This window comes from Pseudopipra pipra, chromosome 18, assembly GCF_036250125.1.
Source record: "Pseudopipra pipra isolate bDixPip1 chromosome 18, bDixPip1.hap1, whole genome shotgun sequence".
Taxonomy (NCBI): Eukaryota; Metazoa; Chordata; class Aves; order Passeriformes; family Pipridae; genus Pseudopipra; species Pseudopipra pipra.
This window is the reverse complement of record NC_087566.1, coordinates 3,599,095-3,625,081: the sequence shown is the minus strand read 5'-3', so window position 1 is coordinate 3,625,081 and position 25,987 is coordinate 3,599,095. Positions and strand designations below refer to the sequence as shown.

The window sequence follows — 25,987 nt, the reverse complement described above, 5'->3', positions numbered from 1 at the left end:
GCCGTGCAGCCGAGCGCCGAGCGGGGCCGGGCAGGAAGCGGCGGTGACGGGCACGGCCCGGCGGACACGCTCCGTCCTCCTCCTCCTCCTCCTCCTCCTCCTCCTCCTCCTCCTCCTCCTCCTGCTGCTGCTGCTGCCGCCGCCCCGCCCGGGCCCCGCGGACGTGGCCCGCTGCCGCCGGCCGGCACCAGGTGAGGCACCGCGCGGAGGGAGCGGCGCCGGTGACAGGCGGGTCCCGCCGGGGGCTGGCAGCGCTTTTTGGGGCTAAACCCCACACTTTTTGGGTGGTGAGGCGGCGCGGGGCGCTCGCTGCCAGGCAGGGTGGGGGGGGAGGGAGGGAGCGATGAGTGTGCTGGGGAGTCTCAGCCGGGGCTGGTCGGGGTTGGGGCAGCTCCTGCCAGGCTTCCAGTGTCGGAGAGCACCCGGTCGGAGAGCCCCCGGAGAGCCCGGCTGGAAGCAGGATGGGAGGCGGGATAGAGGCGGGATTGGGGGCAGGAGGGGGTCCGGATAGGGGGCAGGATAGAGGTGGGATTGGGGGCAGGAGAGGGACAGAATGGGGGACAGGACAGGGCTATGATGGGGGCAGAACAGGGGCAGGAGGGGAACAGAATGGGCGTAGGAGAGAGGGCAGGATAGAGGTAGGATGGGGACAGGACAGGAGCAGGATAGGGAGAGGAGAGGGGGCAGGATGGGTTCAGGATGGGGGGCAGGGAGGGGGTGGAATAGAGAGAAGACCGGGGCCAGGATGGGCTCGGGGTGGGAAGTTCAGGACGGGGGGCAGGTGCCGGGTCCGTGCGAGCGGGAGCAGCCGCTCCCTGTCTCCCCTCGGCTCTCCCTCCCGTGTGCCGGGAGCTGTCCCCGGGAGCTCTGTGGAAGTTGGAGCTCCAGGACACCAGCCCGGAGCGGACGGGAACGCCCCGGTGGGAGCGTGGGCGTGCGGAGAGAGGAGGGACAGGGGCCGCCCGCCTTCACCTGGAGCCGGGCACGGCGCTGCTCCGCTGGGATCACCCCGGGATCCGTCTGCCGGCGGGAATGTGACCCAGTGGATTGAAGGGAAAAGGGAGCCGCGTTTCTGTCGGCTTTGAGCGGAGTTGGAAGCGATGACGTAGGTCTGGTGTGTGTGAGCAGATGTCTCTGTCCTTTTAATGACACGGGGAAATGATTCGCTGTAGGTGCTGGATGCCATCGAGCAGCACTCGTGTTTGCGTGGGAAGGAGAAGGAAGGAGGACACTAGGCAAGTACTAAGCCTTCAGAGTTTTGTTTTATGTGTATATATCTGTCTCCTCGTGTCTTCCCCTCCTCCCTTTCCTCCAGGAACGTGAGTAGAATTAATTCCCTAACCCTACGACTGTGGTAATTCCAAACTTTAGTAGCCCTGCTAGCAGCCAGGTTTTCCCTGGTTGCTTTCTTAGCCTGAGCAGAGCTGAGCAGCTCGGTGCTGGGTCTGCTGTCCCCAACCAGTGTTTTCTCCTTGGGACTGTGCTCCAGCACTGGAGCTGTGTGGAGTGCCTGGCCTGCACACACAGTTGAGTAGCAGCTCTGTGTTTGTTTAAAAACAGCAAAACAGGTGGTGCTGGTCCGGGCTCCCTCCTGGCAGGAGGACTCACTCTGGCTGTGCTCAGCTCCACTCTCTGTCCAGGAGGATTTCAGATCCCATTGCCCACCTTATGGGATAGTGATAGTGGAAGCAGCTCAGGGTTCTGGCTCAGTGGGGACACTCCTCACCTCCCCTGTGGAACACAGCACAGTTTAAAGTTAGCTGGGATTGGAGCTGCTGCCTGTGGTTCCTGGTGCTTGTGTGAGGTGAGGATAAGTGGGCTCCAGTCAGTCCTCCAGGGTCTGCTTGTGTATTTTCAGTAAGTGTTTGGAATGCTGCAGTGCTTAGACTGATGGAGCTTATTTTCCAGTGGTCATTAGTTTGATGAATCTTGTACCAGATTTATTAGAGGACACATGTTGGTATTTCTACATTGATAGTGGATTGTTTGTGGAGAGAGATAATGCACCATGCTTGTTCCTCTCTGTTTATGTCTTTAAAACTGAGTTCTTTCTGGTAGGTGGCTAATTCTGAGCTCTCAGGGAGTAATGCAACAATATAGGGTGTGTTTTAAATGTAAATTCCTGTTCACAAACTCTCATTTAACATTGAACTTCATACAAATACCTGACAGTTCTTTCATGCACTCACAGTGAGGCTGCAAGCTGTTCATATCTACATTAGTGTATAACTTGTAAAATCCAGATTTATCTACCCTCTAACTCATCACATAACTTCCTTTGGCATCTGATTTGAAGAAAGTTTGAGCTGAGTTATTTCTGTGTTCCCCCTACTAGAGCTTTCAGATTACAAACTAATTCTGTGTATTTAATTTGTGTGTGTGTATTACTTACAGTGATTCTCTCTAAGTACTTCCCTTTTGCTTTGTTACATCATTATCAGTTAAAAAGGATCTTTGCAAGTCAAAGCTTTTAAAGATGAGATATTTCTACTTGTGTGCATTCTAAATATGAATCTTGTATCAGGCTTTTGCTGTTAAATTTGTGTTTCATAACGTGTTGCAGAATGTGGGGGTCTTTCAGAAAAACTGGGCTCTGTCTCTTCCGAATAATCTCCTGTCTTGCCTTAAAGGGAAGAGCCTGTTTGCATGGAGCTGGGCTGGAGTTTGCAGGGTGGCCCCAGGCTGCTGGGGAGCAGGGGCAGAGCAGTGGTCAGTGAGTTTGGACCAGGAACACAGACCAGTTGTTTCCTCCATTTACAGGTTTTTGTCCCAGGTTGTTCTGCAGCCTTGTGAAATGCTGCAACATCCAGGTTAAAAGAAAAGGCAGGGGAGGAGGTGTTCCTGGAACACTAAATTTTATTTGTTTTATTTATTTTATTTATATGTTGGTTAATGTTTTTAAATAGGAAACAGGCCTTTTGTTTGAAGACAGAGTTCAGAGTCTTTTAACAGGACCCCTCTGCAGTTCAGTCACAGCATTTAAGGCAAACTGAGTTTGAATAAAAGTGCCATTCTGGTATCAGAGGTATTCAAGAAGTAGATTTTTATAAGGTTATATTTCAGCACATGCTCAGGTTTTCTACACAATAGGGAAAAATTCAAAAAGTGAACCCAAAAAAGTATTTTGTTTTCTGCTTATTATTTTCAAACTGCTTCCTTATTTGAAGGCCATTGATTAAACCAGAAGGATCTGATTGCCTTTGGCTTCGTGCTGTGTAATAAACATGATGCAATTTCTTGGTGCCTGCTTGGTCATCAGTTCTTCCAGGGGCAGCTCTGTGAGTTCCCCTGAAATCACTGTGGTAGCTTTGTTTTAGTTCATTGAGTGAAACCTGTTTTAGAAAATACTGATCTGCTAAATGTAAGGCTCCCTTTGGGTTAAAAAGAAGGAAATCTCTGATTTTTACATGGGCAGCACAGATTGTGACTTTCCATTTTGATCACAGAGCGTGCACCACTTAAAGTCATCGTCGGCATTGCGTGCCAGGAGCTGTCATCTCTGTGAACCTCAGCTCCTAATTAATGAGGAGGAAAGCTGGAATAGAGATTCAAGTAAATTAATTGGGTGTGGTCATCCATCTCCTGAGCTCCTGAAGGATGGTGGAAATCCGAGTGCCCTCCTGGCTGTTCATGGTCCTGTGGCAGGTTCTGAATCTTTATAAAGCCCCACTTCCAGCATTAAAGAGCAATGTTTTTAATGTGACATGTTGAACTTATTCTGTAGAACTAAACCACGGGAATTCACTTTTAACTTCCTGTTGGAAGTGTGAAAAATATATGTTTGTAGTAGGTTTTGCTCTCTGATTGAAGAAACCTGGAGTACTGCTATTTATTTATTTTTTTAAAATAATTTATTCAAATGAATTGAATAACATTGACATTAGGTTGACTTGGTGCCCTGGGTAATCTTCTTGTTATTGTGAGTGGCAGAGAACATATTGGATTTGAGCAGGTTGGAAGTTTTCTTGTTTATTATACTCACGTTTGTATTGTCTTACTGGACTTTCCCTTTGTGTCAGAAATTGTTAGTTTAATTTGTAAGGGCAGGGAAATTTCAAATTTAATGTAGGGAGCTAACAAAACAAGTTTGTCTGAGTTGCTAATGAACTAAGCACTTATGCCCTTGAACAGGTAATAGCTTGATGTTGATGTAATTACTGTTTTTCCCTCACCCTGAATATTAGGTCAAACTGGACTCTGGTGTATTTTGGTTTTAATGAAACCAATCTTTACCTGGGAGCACCTGGTTGCTTCAACTACACTGCCTTCCTCCTTGGCTACTAAACACTTTCAAATAGGGGCATTCTCACAGTTTGGGGTGTTAATTCCAGTCTGTCTTCCTGATATCAGAGCCCAAGAAATTCCTCAAAAGAAGGGCAAATGATGACCTTGGTGTGCCATGACTTTGCCTCAGGACAAGCAGCTTTTATGCTGTGGGTTACCCTGTCTTTGGGAAAAAGAGGGAAAGCTGATTGTATACTTACCTAAGACATTGTCACTTGAAGAGTGGAGGTGTTAACCTAAAATCCTGGGTAAACTGTACAGTGACAGCTGCATTTCCCTGGAGTCTAAAACCCACACCTGGGGTTGCTTTGGGGTTTTACTTTTCCCACAAACTCGTCCCCAGAATCCCTGTGGTGCAGAACACGGCACTTGTGTGCAGTGTGTGTATTAGCACGTGCAGTTCAGGATGAAAAGTGTTGGGACTACGAGATGCTATCCTAATTCTACGAGCAGGACATCATTATTAGATTGGAACTGATGAACGTGTGCCAGATGTTGTGCAGAGTGAGTCTGTTTCTGGAGAGATGCAAACAGTGTGCTCGCTTCCGACATTAAACCTCGTTTTTCCTTAATTTCAGTAAGTGATCTGCGGTTCTGCTGCACAGGATCTGGCATAAAACTGAGCAGATTTATTTAGCGTTGCCCTTGAACGTTGCGAGCATTTAAGCCAGATTTACAGGAACACAGTCACTGATGATTCATGTCGAGATGATGTTTTTCCTCCCTATAATGGAACATATGGGACTACGTAGCATATGGCACTGCTGAAAATTGTTAAACGCGGAGCACTGATTTATTACACAGCAAAAAGAGTTTGGGTTTGCAGTCTAACACTGAGCAGAAAGCTTGTAAACAGCTCTGGCTGCTGGTTTGTGTTGGGTGCACTACTGTGTCGGGTGGTGATTTCAAAGAATTCTTCTTTAAATGGAATTCCTCCAAAAGTTGTGTATGTGCCTGTTTATTTTCTTATGGTTCAGTCTCGCTCTGTGGGATGACAGCTTGAAAAAAATTGAAATCCTTTCTCTCTTAGATGGGAAGCAGACATATTAAAATGTGTAAATAGTTTTCTTCCAGTCTTAGTACCCAAAACACCTTCCTTCCTTGTTTTGTGGGTTTTTTTTCCCTGTCTTTATGTGACTCCTGGATGGATTTTCTTTTCTGACGCAGGGAGAGTAAGCAAACACACACCTTGATCCTTCCAGTGCACGAGGGAAAGTGGACTAAAGTGCAGCCACAGAGAACATAAATTCCAGTCACCTATTTCCTCATGCCCTCCTACATTTTTGAACTGTTCATCTTTCAGATGATTGCAATCTCCTCAGAGGAGGCATCGCTCCTGCTCTGGCTTTGCAGGTCCTGCTGCAGTTTAACTGAAGCTCCCATGTGCTGTAGTCATACAGGTAATAAATAGCTGGTCATAAAAGTACCTTGATTAAGTTTTTTCAAAAATTACTTAAGCAATAAGCAGCAATGAGCCTTCATTTAAGCCTTAGAATGGTGCCTGTGTCTGTCTTTTTTCCTCATGAAAAACTTAATTTATTTGTAAACATTAAAGCACTGGTTAAAACAGACTTTTTGCTAAATTGGGTACTACTTGTGTTAAGCCAAAGATACATAATATAAGAAAGAATATATATGCCCTTGTAACCTTCTAAATTTTTGGCATACAATCAGATCAGTCTTATATATTTCTTACTTGGTTTATGACAATCTCCCTCTCAGTTCAGCGTTTCTTCTGTGTCTCTGCTTCTTTTGCCTGGTTCAGGTAAATTTTCAGTGTGCTGTGTCCTTTAGAATTACAAAAACTATTTGACATCATTAAAACCTGCTGTTATTTAATAAAAGGAAGTAGTATCTGTCGTTGAGGGAATTAACTAATGACCTCTTGTTGCCATCGCCTTCAGGATCTTAGATCCTCCCTTTGCTTGCCTCATTCTTAGTCATAGATTGGAAGAGGAAAACAGACTTTTTTTCCCCCCCCTCCCAAGTCTTGAGCAGTTTCTCAACTTGAGATGAACTGATCTTTGACCTAAACCTTGTGGGGAAACTGAGGTGGAGAACAAAATCCCCTTCCACCTGCAGGATGTACTACTGTTACTAAAACTTACACAGCCTGTCAATTAACTCTAGTTCCCAGTCTTAACCTGTACATAGAGTACTTTTTTAAACAGTATTAGCCTAAATGAATTTTAATTTATAACGTTTTTAATCTTAACACTGGCTGTGGTGTCAGTTTTAACTCTTCAAAAGAGGGGGAAAAACATTTCTTATCTGGAAAGTATGCGAGTGGCAGAGCAGATAAGATAATTGAGCCCTAAATGTGAGCTGGGATGGAAACAGGCTCTGTTGGGAGTCAGGTCTCATCTGCTGTGCCACAGTCTGGCAGTGCTTTAATGCATAATAATGCAGGGAATTTGGTCATCCTGGGGAGAATCACAGGGAATTTTGACTGTGCTGCTTTTGCATTTAAGAGACACGAGCCTTTAGCTCCAGTGTGAGATGCTCATGTTTTCATAGCCAGGAGTTTTCTGTCATTTGGGAAGGAGACAGCCAAAAATAGGAGGGTTTTATGGCTCTCCTGCCTGTAACCACAGTTTGCTCTTAAAGTGATGAATAGAAATAAAAAATGGTGCAACTTGTTGTTCCACTCAGGCGGTTGTTTCTCAAAATCTCTGGTGTTGCTTTTTCATCCGTGGTGTCTTTCCCTTGTGGAGGATCCCCATGGAAGTTAACGAGTTTTCCATTTTCAGCTCTTCCCCTGGACTCAAAGTTCCTGTTGTGGTTGTACAGGTTGTGTTCAGCACTTGGTGATGGCCCACATGGGTGGGAGGGAGCAGGGCAGGTATCTAGAACCAGAATAAACGAGTAACTACTGGAATTGCTTTTTTACTACACGAAGTCTTTATTTTTCCTCTGTTTGCTTTAACTCTCCTTTTGCAGTTTTCAACTTGGTATTGTAGGGTTGCCTTACTGGAAAGTATCTAATTTAAAATGATGTTAGACTTACAGAATCAGACATAAGGGGCTTTTTGGTACAAAATCAATCTCGGGCTTAGTATTTTGCTGCAGGAAACGTAGACCAGGAGTTAACCTGCTGCAGGTATTAAAGCTGTAATGCAGGAAAGGACCTGCTTCTTTGTAGCACCATATGAACGTGACATAAATCAAAATATATCTCACTTAGGCATTTGAGAGCTGCAAAAATGACGAGTAAATGTATGATATGCAGTCAGAGCAGTTCAAATGATTAACTTGGATGAGTGCTCCAGATTTTACGTGTGTTGGGGACATTTTCTACCGTGCAGGTTTCCAGCTGATTGTTACAGAGAGATTTCTGCCACTCTGACCATGGTGACTTGATCCCTTAAAGGAGCAGAAAGTTGCTGACTCAGACTTGTTTATTTTCTTGTTCCTGGCTACCTGAGTGTTTTAGAACAACGCTGTTTGTATTTTTAGAGCAGTCCTACATCTTTTTGACGTGCTGAGCTCAAACCAGAAGTGGTCAAATGAGATTGTGGTCTGATCTTCTGGACAGTTTGTACTGGATCCAGGCTCTGGAGACATCCAGAGAGGCAGAGGGACAGGAACTCCGGGATAGTGCCACGCAAGCTGGTGCTTGGAGCCCCAGGCTACCAGTGCAGCTCTGCTGGTGTTTAAGGTCAACTCCTTGCAAATATTACAGCAAGGCTTATATTCAAATGCTATTTATAAGACCAGACTAATTTCTTTCCTCATAATGATGGCCTTTTGGCTGATGACAGGGCTGGAATCTGGAAGATCTGGATTCTGTGTGCCAGTAGTCAGCTGTGTATCCACAGGGAAGTCGTTTGCCAGCTTTCTGCCTCAGTTTTTTTTTTTTATCTGTATTTAAATGAGGAAAAAAAAAAAAGAAAAGCTGACTAATACCTGCCTCACAGGCTGTGAGAGCACAGTTAGTAGCCTCATACTGTGAGATCTTTGGAAAATGATGTAGGAATGTTCAAGGGGCTTATTATGGTTAAAGTCCTGGCAATGAGAGAACTGGTTAAGCCTGGGTTATTGTTAGACCATTCATTAAGGAGCCTTAATAGCTGAAGCTCTGATAGTGGCTGTTCCTGGCTTCACCTGCAATTACCCCGGGTAGATCCAGGCTGCTGCAATTCCAGAGCTCTGGAGTGGTCTGGAGCAGAACTGGAGCATATGCAGTGATGTTTGAGTCTGCCTTGAGCACTTCATTCCCATTTCACGGCTGGTTTTGCATGCAGGTCAGGCCGTAGCCTGAGTGAATTTTGGCAGTTTAGCATTGTGATGATTACTTATTCTGCCACTAGTGAGCCCTTAGCACCTCCATGCCAAAAGAAATACCGTGTAATCAGCTGAATTTTTCCTGTATCTCTGCCTAACTCTTTTAATTTGCCATGCTTTCTCTTTGTAAATTGAACAACATGAAAAAAAAAAAAACCAAACCTCTAAAATGTATCAGGCAACAGAAATTTTAGCACTTAGTATTAAAAGGTGTAAACCAACTATTAAAAACCTCTTAATATTTGGTGATTTTCAAGCCCAGGTCTTTTGACAGTCTGTGAAACTTTTATGTGAATGCTCATTTTGTGTTGTTTGTTTTTAAATTAATTTCATAGTGTGTTTAGTAAATATCTGTCAGAATTCTATCCCTTCTGCCCACCACTATAATAAGTAGCTATACAAGAAAAGGAGAAAACCTCATTTTTGGAAAGGATAGATATAAATTTTTTTACCCAAACCAAATAGTCTAGTTAATCATTAGTAACAGTATCTTATTAAACTTTAATAACTTTCTTAAAATTCACACACTCACTTGAAAGTCAAGACTTGACAACTGTAGTCTAAATCCAGACATTTTTATTTATCTTTGCAGCTTCATCTCTTCATTATTATGTACATAAGCTTTTTTCTGTGTCTTGGCAGATTTGGAATGTATTGACTGACAGAAAAACAGAAACTTGGATTCCTATCAAAACACAGGGATTGAGGAGGTGGGGGTCAGGGACTGGGAGCAGGGAATGGATTGGTCGTGAATTTTAGATCAGGAGTCTGTTAATTAAGTGAATTTTAAGCTGATTTTAGTGCTGAATTGAAACCAGCTGCTCCTCCACCTCTCCTTTCTCCCCCTGAGTTGTGTTGGCACAAACCTTTGTGCTGCCAGAGGGTGGTACAGGTTAGGAAGCTGATCCAGCTGTGAAATAACCGTGTGCAGCAAAGCCAGTGGTCTGGAGATGGGAACAGACGGAGGTGGGATGAGGATGGGGCTGGAAGGTGCAAACTTCTCCCTGGGGGAGTAGGGGCAGCACTGCTAAATTATACTGGGAGTACCTTTCTTAAAAACGTAAAAGAAACCAAACAAAACCCCTCCCATAGCACTGTTTGATTTCAGTTGATGAGTAAACTGGCGAGTTTCAGTTTCTGTTTCCTGGGCATTGATTGGGTCCAGCAGCACTTGGGTTGTCTTGGGGAAGACTCAAGTCAGCATTAACACATCCTCCTTTCACCTTTTGTGTTTTAACTTCTGTGGAGGTGAAAAGTTATTTCTTAATATTAAGTCCTATTTCTTCTTTAAAGTGTGAGAATTACTTGCAGTATATAACCAGGACCCTAAAGTTAGAAAAGGAAGCACCAGTGCATATTAATTGTCTACAAATAGACTGTTTCCTTAATACAAATGAGGGAAGTTTGTTTGTTTGCTGTTTTTCTTTAGGAAGATCATTATTTTGGGTAAGCAGTGCAGCACAACAGAAATGTTTCTGAGCACTGCTAAGGCCACCTGGCTTCCAAAGCCATCCAGGGAATTTGTGGTGGATGTGCAAAGAGTAAAACATCTCAGTTAAGGAACATTTGGCTCCTGGTGGCAGGACCTCCCCATCCAGAGAGCGTTTGCAGCTGCTGTCAGTGAAGTTGTGGGTAAGAGCCTCGAGGGTGTGGAGAGAGGAAGTCGAAAAACTTTCACATTTCTGATCTCAGAACAAAGGGGACGCTTAATTGGCGTCACCATTCCTAAATTAAGAACTCCTGCAAAGCTGAACACTTGAGTGCCTGGATGGACCCCCCCCTGTGTCCTGTGCTTTTGTATTCCTGCAGCTCATGAGTAGGAGATGGTGAGGTTGTGTAGGTGAAGAGCTACCACTCGTGGTGGGGCCTGGCAGAAGGAACTTCCTACTGCTGACGTCGCAGAACCACAACTGTTTGCTGCCTCTATAAGCAGCAGGGGGATGTCGGGCAGGATCTGCCTCCCCAGCTGAGAAAACTGATGCAAAACTCGTTGCCTTAATGAATTAGGGGATGGCTGAGCTTGGGGTCTGCCCTGGTTGGGGCAGCTGGGGGAGATGTGGTGGTTGGTTTGGTTTGGTTTTGAAAGAACAGGGTGTTGAACCACCAAGGAGCAAAAGCCTGGTGTTAACTGGTGGCCAGGGAGCTGCGTGCTGGTGCAACAGGGAAGGTTTTGGTTCCTGTTTGGGGATGTGGCACACCCTACCCAGGCTGCAGGTACTGTTCCCTCTGGAGGGGGATAATACAAGCTCTATGACCTGGAGCCATCTCCTGGGCTAAGTGGGTTTTTATTGGTCTTTTTAGTGTCACAGCACCAGGAGACCAAAACTTGTTATTTTTTAATTTTGATTCCATAAACTGGCCCGTGATTTATGCTGTCTCCTCAGGGGAAAGGCTGTATGTAACATACAGGGGTTTTATTGTTCAAGAACTTTTGTGCTGCCTTTTTGTTAGGGCAGGTGAGGGGAGAACACTTTTCCTTTTTACTGGGAGCTTCCAAATATTTTGTAGCATCTTTGCTGCTTTTGTGTCAGACCACCTTTGAAAGGGGCATCTGCACAGTTGAGTTTTACATTTTCCTACGTTACCTTTGGTTTTTCTCCTTCCCCCACTATCCTCCTTTATGTTTTATGTGCAAAAACTGAACATCAAATACACCTGAATGTTCTCCTTAAAAGCTTGCATGTTCAGGGGTTTGATCCCTGTTATTGGCATAGCAGCACTATAAATGAACATGCTGATGTTCTACAGTGAGATTGGGGGAAAAAAATTATCTAATGAGACACTGGGGTGGAGGGAGCAAACCTCAAAAAGAAAAATTGCTTTTCTGTTTTATGAACAGTCAAAATATTTTGGAATTAAAAGCGAAATTGAAGCTGAGTAAATTGATTTTTCTTTTTTCTTTTTTTTTTTGAACCACTTAGAGCTTATTTTATGTAATTACTGAGGCGTGACTTTAGATTCTGGGCAGGACTTTGTGGCTTGTTAGCATTGAGTTGAGCTTCTGATGTTGCAAAGAAGAAGGAAGTGAGCACGTGTCTGCCTGGGGAAGGGGAGAGAGAAGCACTTCTGCCTGCCTGCCTAAGGTGGGATTTGCAGCTGGCTGGGTATTTTTAGCTTCAAACCACCTCATTGTAAATGTGAATTTTGGTGTGGTTTTTTTTTTTTCTTTTTAATCAGAATGTTTGGTAAAGTAATCTGTAGGTTACCGTTTTGAAGGGTTTTTTTCATACCAAAATGTGCTAAACAGATGACTTCTTCTTCCTAATTTTATTCATCAAAGGGTTTTTTTTATTCTTAAGGGTTTTTAAACCTCTGAAGCTGGTGTGGTGCATTTCACAAGTATCTCTGTCTGCTGTTGGCTTTTGCAGTTGGGCACCCATAGCTGAGGATGTTGGCATAGTAGGGATTGCAGGGAGGGGCGAGGCTTCATCCATCAGCCTCTGTATCCTCTGTGTTTCTCCAGCTTAATTAAAGGAAAAAAAGAGGGGAAAATCGTGGATCTGATTTTGCTCTTTTGTGTGTATGAGGACTTTTTTGTGGGTAGGAGGGAGAGGCAAAAGATACCAGCAGTTTCCATGGGTGTGTTTTCCAGTCACTTGCTGGAGCAGTGATTCACCTGCGTTCATTTGTTCACCCTGGCCTGAGGCGAGACATATAGAATGTTTCCATTTTAAGCTCTTCAGCATAGTGGATGAATAAACTCACCCTTCCAATGTTGACTTTTGCCACTTTCCTCCCCGGGATCTCTCTGTTTTGCTGCACTGGTCTGCAATATTTGCCCTCTGGGAACTCTTGGTGTGCCACCGGAACACCCGTGGAAGAAAATGTTCTGACCATTATGCTGCAGGGTTGCTGATCTTAAACTGCACTGTTAAAAAGAACAAGTTTTCTGAAGGCACACAGTGATGTTTTCCTGGCTCCCTACCTCTTCCCCCCCCATATTAGATGCTCTTAAATTCCACCAAAATTCAGCAATCCCCAGGTCAAGCGCATTTGCTGCAGCATTAATAGTGTTTGTTCCAGCTTCCATAAAGAAAATTCAGGAAGTTTGTAATAAATGGAAGCCTGCCACAGGAAGTACCACACAAGCAGTAGTAGAATGGACTTTTTACACCAGGGAATATTCTTCAGCCTTTGGTAACTAGAGATTAGTTAGCTGGGGACCCTGAGCTGTCTCCTGGTCTTTGGTCAGACTGCCAGCTGCAGGAATTGTGTTCCTGCCCTTTGTGAGGAATAACTGTTCCCTTTAGGAAAGGGAAAGCTCTCTGTGTCCAGGGGAAGGCCCCTGCTGTAATTTTGGGAGTGAAAGAGCAGAGGGTAGGTATGGCTCATGGTAACCTTTAATAAGCAGCGTGGTGCTCACATGGCAGTGAAATGCTGCCCTGGTTGTGTACGAGGGCATGGAGTTTTGAAATTATTTTTATAGTGCCTTAAACTGTCTCTTATTGACTCAGTTTGGCTGTAAAAATCTGAAGACTCATGATCTAAAGCAAGCTTTCTTTTACTGGCAGATCAGGTGTATCTTAGAGGTCAGTTTTTCCTCTGTTACCAAAACACTTCTGTTGCTCATGAAGGATCTGCTGCTCTCGCTGCGGTTTTCTTTCCCCAAGGATCATTTCACTCACTGAGCTCCTGTTTGGGCTCAGTTTGCTGGTGTTTGTGGTGGCCCTTTCACATTTTCTGCTGGGAAATTTAGAGTGTCTGATTGGAAATAAGACAGACCTGATGGGCAATGCTTCCAATGACTGGTGGAATAAACCCACTGTGGAAGGAGGGGCAGGGCTAAGAGACATTTGCAGGGTGAAGAGGCATTTCCAGGCTGATCATGGCAGACGTTCGTGTAACTGTCTAAATTCCTTGTTGCTTTTCCAGAATCTTTATATAGTAAGCTGGGCATATTCCACTGTTTTCAGAGGCAGCTTTAAAGTTTTGTCCTCCCTCTTAAATTAGATGCCAAAATATGCATTTACTGAATTGAATCAAGAAACCTCTGACGGTTCAAGTGGAAATCTTGAGCCCATGTGTAAGGCTGCCAAATTTATCTGCTGAGGTGTGTAACTTAGAGCAGGTAGTTAAGGAGCTCTGCTACCTGATTGAAACCCAGGTCCCAAGCCATACCAGAAAGCAAACCAAATTCTGCCGTGCAATATGTTTGAAAAGCTTTTGAGTATTAGGACACTTGCTGGGCTGCAGTTAATTTTAATTAAGATATATCTTTAATTGGCTGTCAGAATTGTGCCTCAGATGATTTGGAGGGTTTTTCTTTTTATGCTGGTCAGCTTATTCCTTGTCCTTAGAGTGCTTGGGCTCTGTGTGTCCCTGTTTGGGAAGATAGTTGAGCCCTTTGAAGGCCACGTTGGTGTCTGTGCAGCCTTTAAAATCTGTCAGGTTTGTTGAGTGTTTGCCTTGGGTTACCCTTTGAGATTTACAGCTTGTTTTGACTGTTACTTTATCTCACTTTGTCAGTAAGTCCAGTCTCTTCTGGCCATGAGTGATAGGATGGGAGGATTAGGATGTTCTTGGAGAGCCTGTGCTTGGAATGCTGCGCTCCAGGGTGCGTGCTTGGATTCTTTTTTCCCTTAGTCTTTGTGTCGAATGTATGACTGAAAGAGCTGTAAAGTTATCATGATTATATAAATGAATTAGATGGTTAAATGTTTTAATAATTCAGATATGAAATGACCTTGCTGCTTGTACTTCCTTTGGTGTTTTGGGGTATTGGCCCATCTTTGGTGAGTAAAGAATCCAGTGTTCTGCTCTTGCACAGTGAAGGGGCTTCCACTGCTCAGCTCATTTATTAGTTTTTAAGCTTGATACTGACATTTCACTTTCGGATTTGGGAACTGTTTTACACTGCAGGCACAAAATAAAGTTTAATGAAGTTTAATGGTCATATTTTTACAGTATGGTGGTTGGTTAATAAATAGCCCCATGGCAATTTGGGGGTGTTTGTGTTATTCTGAACAGGCTGTGGGAATGGTTCTGTCCTCCTGGCTTACACTTATATAGCAGTAATGGACATGAAATGGTTTTTAAAACCACTTAAACATGTCAGTGCTCACATTCAGCTGTTTACCAGAGCTGTGAATGAAGCAGTGCTGAGAGCTGGGGGTCTCTATATTGAAGAATTCATACAGATGTACTTCAGGGTGGGTTGCTGGTTTTTAAAGAAGCATTTCGAAGCTATACATGTTCTGTGTGTGTATAATGGGGTAGCTGAATCATACTCTGTGGCAAAGAGCATTTTAAATCTACTTATTCATCCAGTGCCAGCACAGGTAAAATCTTTGGATCCTCCCTTTGTCCTGATGAGGTGAATGTAGAGCTTCAGCAGAAGATTCCTGATGCCTGTGAGTGTAATTCAGCCAGGTCTTAAGGGTGAGAACAGAGTCAGGCTGAACTCCTTCTGCATCCCATGAAGGCCCCTCAGGGATGCTGTGCTTCGTGAGCACTGTCAGCTGAAAGCCAAATTGGGGCAGCCAGGTCACTGCACGGGTTCTGCAGATGTTCCTGGGCTGGAGCTTCTGGCCATGAGTGACCTCATGTGCCCAGCAGCCCTTAACGTTGGGAAGCACCGCCAGATCCTGAGCCTCCTTGGCTTTGGGAAATCAGTTCATGCAGTTCCTGGGAGCAGCAGTGCTGCACTTGTCTCCCATCAAAAATTAAGCTGCTTAGAAGCCACAGTTTTTAATCTTTATGGAGAAGGAAATAGGAGCATTGCAAGCACACCTTATATAATGCCTATAATTACTTAAATTATAAACTCCTGGGCATACAGTTGGCACTTCACTGGAAAGGTGACACATGACAAGGGCCATTTTGCTGAGCAGGTTTCCTGGAGCAGCTGCCTGTTGTGAGTTGTTCTTCAGACTCCCAGAGATCTCTCTGACAAATCTGGTTTGGTTTGTGTTTAAACAGTGCTTCCTGTAGCATAACTTAAAATATGTTAGGGCAGATTTTGGCCATTGTATGCATTGGCCCGTCTGTGCACTTTCCTGTGGCTTCAGGGAATTTGGATTTGTGTTTTTTGGAAAGCAGGAGGGACCTGGGATTTGAATGGATTTACATACGTAGAAGTTTTGGTTATAATATTCAGATTTTATGTCTTTATCTCATCTTTGTAGCACTGATTGCAGCCTGAAACAAGATATTGTGTATGTTTATATGCTTGTGTCGATTATCTTTTGACTCTGCTTTGGTATTGAAGGAATGTTGCTTTACAATTGAAGGCCATGTGTCTGAAAAGTGAAGAAATACTGATGAAATTTATATTCTCCCTCAGAACTAAAACCAGCTATGATTGCTGCAGTGGTGGTCTGTCCTTTACTTCGTTGCTACCACCTGTGGTGATCTGGTATTTTGGCACAAACCCTTAATGTATTATAAATATTTGCAAAAAAAATCCAGCTGCTTCACAGCAGGTGATACCTGAAAATCTCCTGATCAGGGACCTTTTAAAGAAAATTCAGTGTCTGGGGGAAAAAAAATCACAGGCTAGGTCTGCTGGCAGGGGGGTCCTGTTGGGAAAAGCTGTGTGTGTTCTTACAGTCAACATTTATCACCTGATACAGAGGACTTGTTTATGCCACTGATTTCAGAATAGGCAACTTTTATAATGGACTCAACAGCACCACAGACTACTGAAATGGAGTCCCATGTTTAGCTGAGCTATGTGAGAATATATATTTAAGCTCATGCTTGGAGAAGTTCATTGTCAGTATAAATGTTGCAGATAAATGGGCGATGTCACACTTTACAGAAAGTTCTAGTGCTAAGAGAGCTGAAGACTGGGCTGGGGTTGCACAGGGAGCCTGCATGAGTCTGGGGTCATTCTCAGTAAAATTAAACTTTCTTGTGGACTGTTACTGGGATAGCAAATAGTTTTTTGTCCTCAAACTTAGGGCTTGGAGCTCTCTTTGCAGTCACTTCCCTGGTGAAAAATAGTGAACCTTGTTCCGTGTCAGTGGTCTTGTGTAAGCAGCTGTCCTTCCAGCTGCTGGCTTGTGGTGGGTTTTTTAGGCTCACTCCTTTGGTGGGTGAGGATGTGACTTTCAGGTATTCAAAAGTGAGGTGGAATTTCTCTTTTGTCCTACTGGATTTTTATCAAGAGTCCCGGTAATTCAAGAAGGCCATCGTGTACTCTCTGAAGGTGAGACTGCTGCTATTCAGTAATTCTAGAGCCTGAGGCCTTATCTGGAAGGGTTATTAGTTGGCTACTTGCACACAAATGTTTGAGCTCTCCTTGTCAGATTAGAAGTCAAAACTAAAAACATCTTAGCTTTAAATACACAACCAGTGCTCCAGGACTGTATGAATCTTCATAGCAATCCAGTATCCTTCCAATTCCCTTGCAGCTGTTTTCACTGTGGAGTAAAGGTGCTGAAAGTGGTCAAAACAATATAAAATAACTTCATAAAAGTTTGGCTTGTGCCTTGAATTTGTACATAGGAAAAGATTCATCTCTTCGGTACCTGCTAAAGTAAAAATGAGTTCTGTGCTGTCAGTGAGGCTGCATTCCCTCATTAGAGACCATCTGGTAATGTGACCTGACTCTTAAAATCCAAATTGTTCCGACTGACCAGCCTCCAACCTGGAACTGGGGTAAATTTAGATTTTGCACATCACAGTCCCTCTGTTACAGAAGGGCGTGGCAGCGTGTTTGGAAAGTGAGAGATGAACATGACCTGGGTGCTTTTAAGCTCAGGGTTTACTCCTGAGGCCAGTCTAGAGGCAGCTGCTGTGGATGTGTTTGGGGAGGGCCAGATGTGGTAAGTGATTATACAGTTAATGATGCAGCACTTGAAAATGGAGGCAAGTGCTGTGGGGTGTTGAAGTTCTGTTGCATATTTACTTCCCTCCTTCAAGATGTCCTCAAATTCTTGAAATTTATTTAAATTAGTTTCTATTCCAGTCTCTTCTGACCTTTGACAAGATTTACATTGCATTCAAATTAAACAGGGGAATGTTTTCCCAAAATAATCTTTCTAATTGTGATCTCTTATTTGAAATCTGCAGCCAGTATGTTAAATATAATGAACATTTATTGATAGAAATGATTTCCTCTCATTTGTGTGGGTGTATATATAGTCACATCACTGTTTCAATCACTGGCTGCCTAACTGGTTCCTAGAAAATACAGGGGAATTTCCTCCCATGACTCATCTTGGAAGTAGCAGATGCTACATGCTCTCAAGCTGTGTATGGTAGTTCTGGAGTCTCAATAAATATAATTGAGTGTTGGGGACTCAGAAATATATTGGATTACTTTAATGATTACACACTGCTGCTATTTATCCCTTTCTAATGAGAACACTTAAGCCAAATCTTTATAAAGGTCCTGATGCTTTCTTCCCTTTCTGTCTTTTAGCACTACTGTGAAAATGTCATTCCACTTTGAAATGTCATTTTTACCCTGTTGTCACCAGGGAGTGACTCCAGTTTTAGTATTTAAGGGTCTGAGAGACCTTCCCCCTCTTTATTTTCCTTTTTTTTTTTTTTTTTTTTTAACTCTTTAAAGTGACTCCTGAGCCACTGACAAGCAGTTCCAGTCCCTTATCAGCAGCAGATCCTGTCGCTGCTGGGTCTGTGCTGCTGGGGGGTTTCTGGGAAACTGCTGATCCCAGATGCAGAAGTGAGTCTGTGAGGGCTGTGCCATGGCCAGCAGAGTCACAGGGGCCTCTGAAGGGTGTGTGTCATGGTGGAGGTTCACATTTGGTGGGGTCATGTTTGGTGTGCAGCAGCACGAGGAGGATGGGCTTAAAGATGTGATGGAACCGTGCCCTGCTGGGATGTCCACCTGTAGCTGGGAATTTGAGACAAGGAGCTGCCTGGGCTGGAGATGAAGGTGATGCCTGGCCTGGAACACAGCTCTGTGCTGCCACAGAAGAGGCAGGTGGGTGGAGGAGGAGAGGACAGGGACAGTGTGGAGGGATATCAAAGGGAGTGGCTCTCCTGCAAGCTGAACGTGCAAGATACCCAGCTCTGGCTTGCAGAGTCCAGGAATCAATTCTCATTTCAGCATTATCCAAATGAACCCAACCTACTGCTTCAGCAGCTGATGGGCCTTTTGCTGCCACTGTGGAGGTCTGGATTCCCATGCAGGGATGGATCTTCCCTGGAGGCACAGGGAAGGAAGCCTCAGAATGTGAGTGGAGTGCTGTCGTGTCCAGATCCACTTCAAATCCAAGAGAGCCATAAGGCTGGCCCTGTTCCACGGTTAAGTGAGGGCTGGCTTTGCTGAGGGTAAAATTTAAAGCTTTGGGAAGCAGCAGAATTCCAGGCTGTTGGTGTGCAGGGCTCTGGGATGCCCTTACCCAGCCCCTTTGTGTAGAAGCTTTAAGACCTGGAGACACGTGGCCACCTCATGCTTGGGGAATATTCCCTGAATTTGCTCCTTCAGTTGTCCAGGACACATGGTATTTGTTTTCCTGATGTGTGTTTAATCTGGGGCTTGGCAGGTTGGGAAAGTCACTCATCCTGGTGTTGGGGACTAATCTGGAAGCGAACAGAAAAATACTGGCTGGGCTTTTCAGCCAGGGATTTCGGGGGAAAATGCTATTATTCAGAAACACTGAATGAGCAACGTGTGCCTTATCTTCTGGGACACACAGTGACATAACTGAGGAAGGATGGAGTTACACTGTCACTCGAGATTTTCATGGGAAAAGGCTCAGTCCTTAAGTGCTTTTCCTACTACAGCTCGTGCAGACTGGTGCCTCCTCCAGATTGCAGAAATGGGCTTTTCCTGTAGTTGCAGTGCAGGGAGCAGCAACAGCTCTCAGTGGAGAACTGCAGCGTTGTGTTTGGATGAAGAGCCAGTTCTGCAAAGCCAGACCCAGCTGGTGCTTCCCAGCCCGTGACTGGGGGGTGAATGGGGCAGGGAGGGGTCCCTGGCCCTGCTGTGCCTGGAAAAGGGGAAGCCTGGAGCTGAACCTTGCTGTGCTGCACTTCCCTAGAGAGCAAGGTGAGGAGAGGCAGTTCCTCTGCTGGGCTTCATGCATGTTTAATGCAGAGTTTAAGCACAGTATAGGCTTGCTCTGTAACCTCGCTGTGCTCCTCGTGTTCTCTGGGAAAGTTTGTTTCTGACCAGGGAAATCGGTAGCTGAGTGTTTCCAACAGTGTCTTCACTCAGCGTAATTTCAAGTGGTTTGAAGCCTCTGTGTTCAAAATAAATTCCATGGTTAGTTATTTCTCTTTTTTTCTTTTTTTTTTTTTCCCCCCCCAAGTCTCGTAACACTCAAATTTGGCTGGGTTGAAATATTCAGTTGTGGTGTCTGTTATTTGTATACAAATGTTTGGTGGTTTTCTCCTGTAGTTACATTTTTGGAAGTGTTGATTTTTTTTTTTTTCCCCAGTATTGTGAATATTAGGAAGAAAATCACAAAACTGTGTGGTTGCTGAATACAAAAGGGCTGATCAGAAGAGTCCAGTGTAGCTTTCCCTCCTTGGAGGCAACTGCTTTAAAAATTTTAGTTATATTGTGTAAAATTCATGGTAGCTCTGGTTCTAAGGCCTCTGTCCTTGTCATATTAGATTTAGTTATACATTTATAATAGGTATGGATTAGTTAGGAAGACCCAGAAAGGAGTTTTTCCCCATTTTTCCAACCTAGAGTATCCTTTTCTAGTGGCAGGAGTGATTAGAAGCTCCTGTAGAGTAGTGACCCTGGTGCAGGTGACTTTCTAAAGTTCCCTGAGCTCCTTTAAAATTTTGGGCTGATATGACCCTGAAGTAAAATATTGAACTATCAAGAATTTATTAGTTAATACCAGAATTTTTCATTTCTTTAATTAGTGGTAATATGCCCCAGCCTGCAGAAAAACATGCTTCATTCACAGAGTGTCTGGGCTGTGTTTAAAATGAACCAGAACAAAATAATGAGCCTTCCAAGCTGCCCTGCAATTGAGAAGTTGTCTCCAACTAAAAATATTCCTCTCTTAGAAATGAGATTGGATTCTTTCATAGTTTTACTGCTAGTATCCCCTTAGGTTCATTATGCCTTAGATGCTGAATCTGTAAAATAGGGCTGTTAATATATGTACATGAGGCACCAAGAAGTGCTGGAGACTTTCAAAAACTGATAATTCCTTGATTTATTCATAAAGCTGGGAGCATAACTCTTGCAAATTTGATCAGATGCCAGTTCCTTCAGTAGCCACTCGATCCAGGAACCTTTTTATAGCTGTGCTAACATCTCTGAGGACTGTTAGACTTAATTAATGTTTAAGACTCTTGTACAGAACATGTCATGAAAAGGGAAGCTCTTCCACGAGAGCGTGGGGAGCAGGCAGGAGTTTGGCTTCAGGGAATGGGAAGGCAAAGGATGTACCAGCATTTGAGATGAGTAAGTTTGTGTCTGTTCTCTCACTTAAAAAATGTCCTGTTTGTGGTTTTTAGAGAATTACTGTTATTTGGGGTGTTGAATTGACAGGGGTGTGTGCGGAATCCTTCACAAGGACTTTCTTTTAGACACCTAAAGGCAATTCTAGGATATAAAAAACACAGAATGGCCTTGTTAAAAATATGTACCCCTCCCAAAAAATAGTTTTTCTGTGCTGTGAGTACGGCTCAGCCTGATAAAATGGTCCTGAAAACGTTCACTGTCAGGCAGAACACTTTAATTTCTCCCATCTGAGAAACAAAATAATATTTATATTCTGTCAAGGGTCAAGTGTGGGGATCCTTTCTCTGGGAAACTGAACATCTTTTTCTTGTACATAAACTTGTTATGGATCCAAAAATGAGTGTTTTCTCATGAACACTGACATCTCCCTGCACAAATGCCTTCAGAAGTGCAATGCAGAACATCATCAACCAGCAGGAAAACCTTTATCCTGTGGGCATGCCTGGTGCTTCTGGGACTGCTGGAAAGTTGTGTGATATCCTTTATCAGGAGGAGATTGTTTTCATGTATTGAAAACTTGCTTAAAAAAGGTGTCAGAAAACTCAAACCTCATTTCCCCGCTCTTCTTCCTCAAGACATACTTCCCCAAAGTCTAAGTTATTAATAGTAATATATTCAGTGGAAAGGAAACTGTAATCACAAGGTAGGAGTGGTTGCATAGATGTTTGTATAAATTTACTTGGGGGAAAAAAAAGTTGGATTATTTCAGAAGAATTTGCCTTAATGCTGTGAAGGATGAATTTCTGTGGTGTAGGTCCCTCTATCTCACGTAAATACATTTCTTAGGGGAATTTAAACTGAATATCCATCCCCAGACAGGTGAAATTCACCCTGGGAACCGAGAGCAGAATGAAATGTGGGAAAACAAGAGGTTTACCCAGCTCTGGTGATGGGAAAGGACTTCAGTCTGTCTTAATAGAAAGCAGAACTGGAATAGACTGACGTAAATGACTGATTTGTTTCTGATTTAAGTCCAACAACATTGGCTGCAGGGGAAAACACTGTTGGCAAAGACAGTCCTGGTGATGAAAGCTTTACTGTGGCAGTTAAGCTTAGTTGTCTTTAGACAAAAACCTCATGTTTTATTTAATCTCTATTCAGGCTTTTTATTTTTTTCCCCCCCCTGGTTAAAAAGGTAACAAGTGGGGCATTGAGACCGTATCAGTGAATGAACTTTAGACGTTTTATTCAGCAAAAAGACCGTTTTGGTTTCTATCAGAAAAGTTTAATGGCTTAATTGCTTGAGATTTAAGATTGTGATACTGAAATTCTACTACAGTCTTCAAAGCCTGCTTTGTTTGCCAATGCTGGCAAGGCAAGGTTTGCAGAAAAAAATAATGAGGAGGATATTTAAATAGAAAATAGGGAGTTTCTGTCAAAAATCAAGCTCTGTAGTCTAGACTTAAAATTAAGGATGCCCAGCCTTATCTGGTGGTCTTGAGCTCTGTGTTTTAGCCTGCAAATACAGCCTTGCAGAGTTCAAAAATAAGCACTTGTGTAAGGAGGGCCTTGCTCACACAGTCATGTTGGTTTGGAGCTATTTTATCTCAGTATCTGTCCAAATAAACAAAGCTTTAAGTGGTCAAGTGATGCCTAAACATCTCTCTCTGGAAATCATTAGGCTGTGGCTGCTCAAGTGGCTGTGAGAACGTTGTTTAGATCAAATTAGGTGCTTAATGGCAATATTTGTGTTGTTTTAGCCTTGGCCATGATCAGATGTATCTTTTTGCCAGTGGGGTCCAGTCCTGAACCAGCCTGGATGGTGATGGGAACTGTGGAATGCTGATCTGTGTATTATGCTTCTGCTTAATATTTTTACTGTTGTATTATCTCCAGTAACCATCCTTCTTATTCCCAGAACATCCTTGGGATAAGTTTGACAGCTCCAGGGAGCTTTAGAAAGTGTAACTGGAATTTGTCTGTTAGATGAAAACAAATCTTCAGAGAGAAAAAGTGACTTTTCCTTTCCTTGCTGTTGCTCCAGAAACTTGCCACAGAAATAATGAATAAAAACCTCTGGATGTGTTTCCTGTCTTCAGCTGTTATTCACTCTCAACATCGCTGAAATACATTGAAGTACCAAATAGAATTATAATATTTGACAGGGATAACTTCTTACCAGGAACAATAAAGGTGGCTGAAAACAGTTTTTGCCACTTGTTAACAGCAGGTTTGGAGTCAGATGGTTTGAGCAGGTGTGTTTGAAGGAATGAAAAGAGTGAAGTGGGAAGGGAACGTGCTGGAGTCTGACAGGAGTTTATTGTCAAACTGTGGGTCCAGAGAGAGAACTCCTGAATAAATGCAGAGGGCAAAGGGTGTAGTGTGTGGGTGCCAGGAGCAGTGGGACGGGGTGGGTGTGCTGAGCTGGATCTTCTGAGGGATGGGGACAGAAGCCCATGGAGCTGCTGCTGGGCTTTTGCCTTGATACAGGGATCAGACATCCCTGTTGTCTCCTCAGCGAGGTGGAAATGTCAGTCATACCTGAGCTTTCTGTTCTGAGCCTTGCACTGGGTACTGAAAATCAGGGAATTCATTAATCGAGTGGGTTTTGTTTTTAAAACCAGAATAAAAGCACAAAATATGTTTATGTCCATCTGTCTGAATTAGTTGCTGTATTTCTAGTTGAAACTTGTTACTTTTGGCTATGTTTATTCTTTACCTCTTCTCAGAGAGGAGAGGAAAGCACAGCCTTGCTGTGTGCTCCTCTTAAATGCACCATTACCCTTCCATCTATCCCCAGTGTAAGCTGGCCTTATCTTCAGTTCACCTTCATGCTGATGTCTTCCTCTGCATCTAATACTTTTATTTCTCTTTCTGCTTTATTTCTGCAGCCTTTCTCATGTATCTGATGTGGGATATTGTATTTGAATAATACAGTATTTTTTATCTTTAATTTCTGTTGTACTTTCTGCACGGCTTTCTGTCATTGCATTTATCCCAACACTCCATTTGCCTTTTTTTTTTTTGTCTGCCTCTGCACACTGAGCAGATGTTTTCAGAGAGCTGTCTACAGCAACCCCCAGGTCTTTTTCCTGTGTGGTTACAATTAATTTAAAATTCAGCAATGTGTGCGAGTAGCTGAAAATATTACTACTGCTGTCTGTTACCCTATTTTTGTACCAAATGCATTTCATCAGCCACTCTTCTGCTGCTGAGATCTCTCAGGTCTGAGCCACTTGAGGTGGACCTGGCTGTGTGGGATTTTTTAACATGAAGATTTATCATCTCTGCTGCAAATTCACGTATGTACAAGATAACTGACCAAAACATATTTGTCAGTTTGGTGTTAAATTTGGTATATACAAGTCTGTGTCATTACTCTAGCTGCTGTCTCAAAAATAGCAAACTACTAAATGGCTTTTTTGGTGGCGATTCAAGATAGTAAATTATCATTAGAGCAAAAATAAAACTCAGCCATATCTTAGAGCAATCTCTTAATGGTTCTTCTTGTGCAGTGTTTGCCAAGGAGCCTGGATTTTGTTGCTGCTCAGCCATTGAACACACATTCCAACATGAGCTGTCAGTCCTTTGGCTGCTCTCAGGCAGAGACACTTCTAAATTATGGGGGTGTTTCCTTTCCTTTTGGTGTCCTTTTTGTCGCATTTTCTTGTTTTAGTGATGCCTCTGACCTGAATTTCCCTTGCCTGTTCCTCCTGCCCTCAAATGCCAGCGTGCCTGTCACTGCCTCAGGAACCCCTTTGTCCCCCCAACTCCCCTTCCAGGTGCTGTCTCCTGGTGTTTCTGTGCAGATGTGCAATGATCTGATGTGATTTAGGGATTTGACATAGAAGTTGGGCCAGCAGTTAATAAGTTTGACCCTCCCTTCCTGATATCTTCCTTTTCCTGGACTCTGTAAGTCTTCAGCTGTTTCCATCAGTGACCAGAGAATTCCACTGAAGCTTTGCACATGATTTCTCTCCCTGTGGTACCCGTGGTGTCTTTTGCAGCATCCGTTTTTCATTACTGGGAATTCCAGCAGACAGAAATGCACTCCCTGTTTGTGCTAAAAGGTTTTCTAGTTGGTTGGCAGAGCACTGCTGCTCTGATTATGTTCATATCAGAGCATATTGCACTGCTAAAGTATCTCATAAAATACTCCGTTGCCATGGTGATCTACCTTCCACTTTTCCTAAAAGGACCCACGAGGTCCTGGGAGACAGGCTCTACTTTCTTTGCCTGTGAGAAGATTAGTCACATCTCTTATTTTTCCCTTTTTTCTGCCTTGTTTTCTTGAGGACACCAAGTAGTTTGAGTTTACTGATAATTTTTTTTTTTCTCTCTGGGTTTAACATTCTGAAATATTAAATCTCAGTATGTTAAAGCTCATCTGAGGGGTGTGCCTGTACAGAACGATGCAGGGCTGAAACTTACATTTGGAATTTCACGTGGAAAAAAATGAAATCGAAGCATAGATTATTTAAAATGAGAATTAATGTCAGTTAAAACTGTATATTGATTCTTCAGGACAGCAATGCTAATTAAAAAGCAGAGAATGCTGAGGGGATGGATACCTGGCATATCCTAATCCAGCTGACTATTTCTCCTCTTCCCTGCCTCTGTCATCTCCCTTTGGTGGAACCAAAACCGAGTTTGCCTGAAGAAGGCTCTGAGCTGACCCAGAGATTTAAGTTCATCTTACACATCTGATTCCATTGCCCAGTGGAGCAACTTCTGTTCCAGTTCTAATTTAATTTTTTATTATTTTTTTTTTTTTACTTAAAGCTGCTAAAAATCTGCATTAAAGCAACCTTAGGGGCCTTTTCTGACCTGATAAATCCCAAGAAGACAAAACTTAAGGCTGAAATCACAGACCTGGACCTCTCCATTATCCAGCTACTTAAAGAGCCTGAGCACTGGATGTTCTGATGTAATGGGAGTGATGACACTGTGTGATAGCTATAAATTCAGTCTTAGCTCAGAATTTTTTGTCTGCTGAAACAAAATGATTGTTTCAGTTCGGAATTCAGCGGAATTTGAGTTTTTTTCTTTCTTATGCTTCCTTAATTTTCTTTTTCC

General features: G+C 43.5%; 1 protein-coding gene across 3 annotated transcripts in view; it reads left to right on the top strand.

The window, feature by feature from the left end:
- The first annotated feature begins 38 nt into the window (after positions 1-38).
- The window catches only part of TAOK3 (TAO kinase 3), an 82,216-nt gene continuing 56,267 nt past the window's right edge, over positions 39-25,987 (top strand). The window contains exons 1-3 of one of the 3 annotated variants that reach the window (XM_064674677.1): positions 39-191; positions 1,173-1,235; positions 5,588-5,684. The gene's annotated coding sequence lies outside the window, so the exon portion shown is untranslated. The remainder of the gene's footprint in view (positions 192-1,172; positions 1,236-5,587; positions 5,685-25,987) is intronic. The other 2 variants (XM_064674676.1, XM_064674678.1) reach the window with 2 other exon arrangements.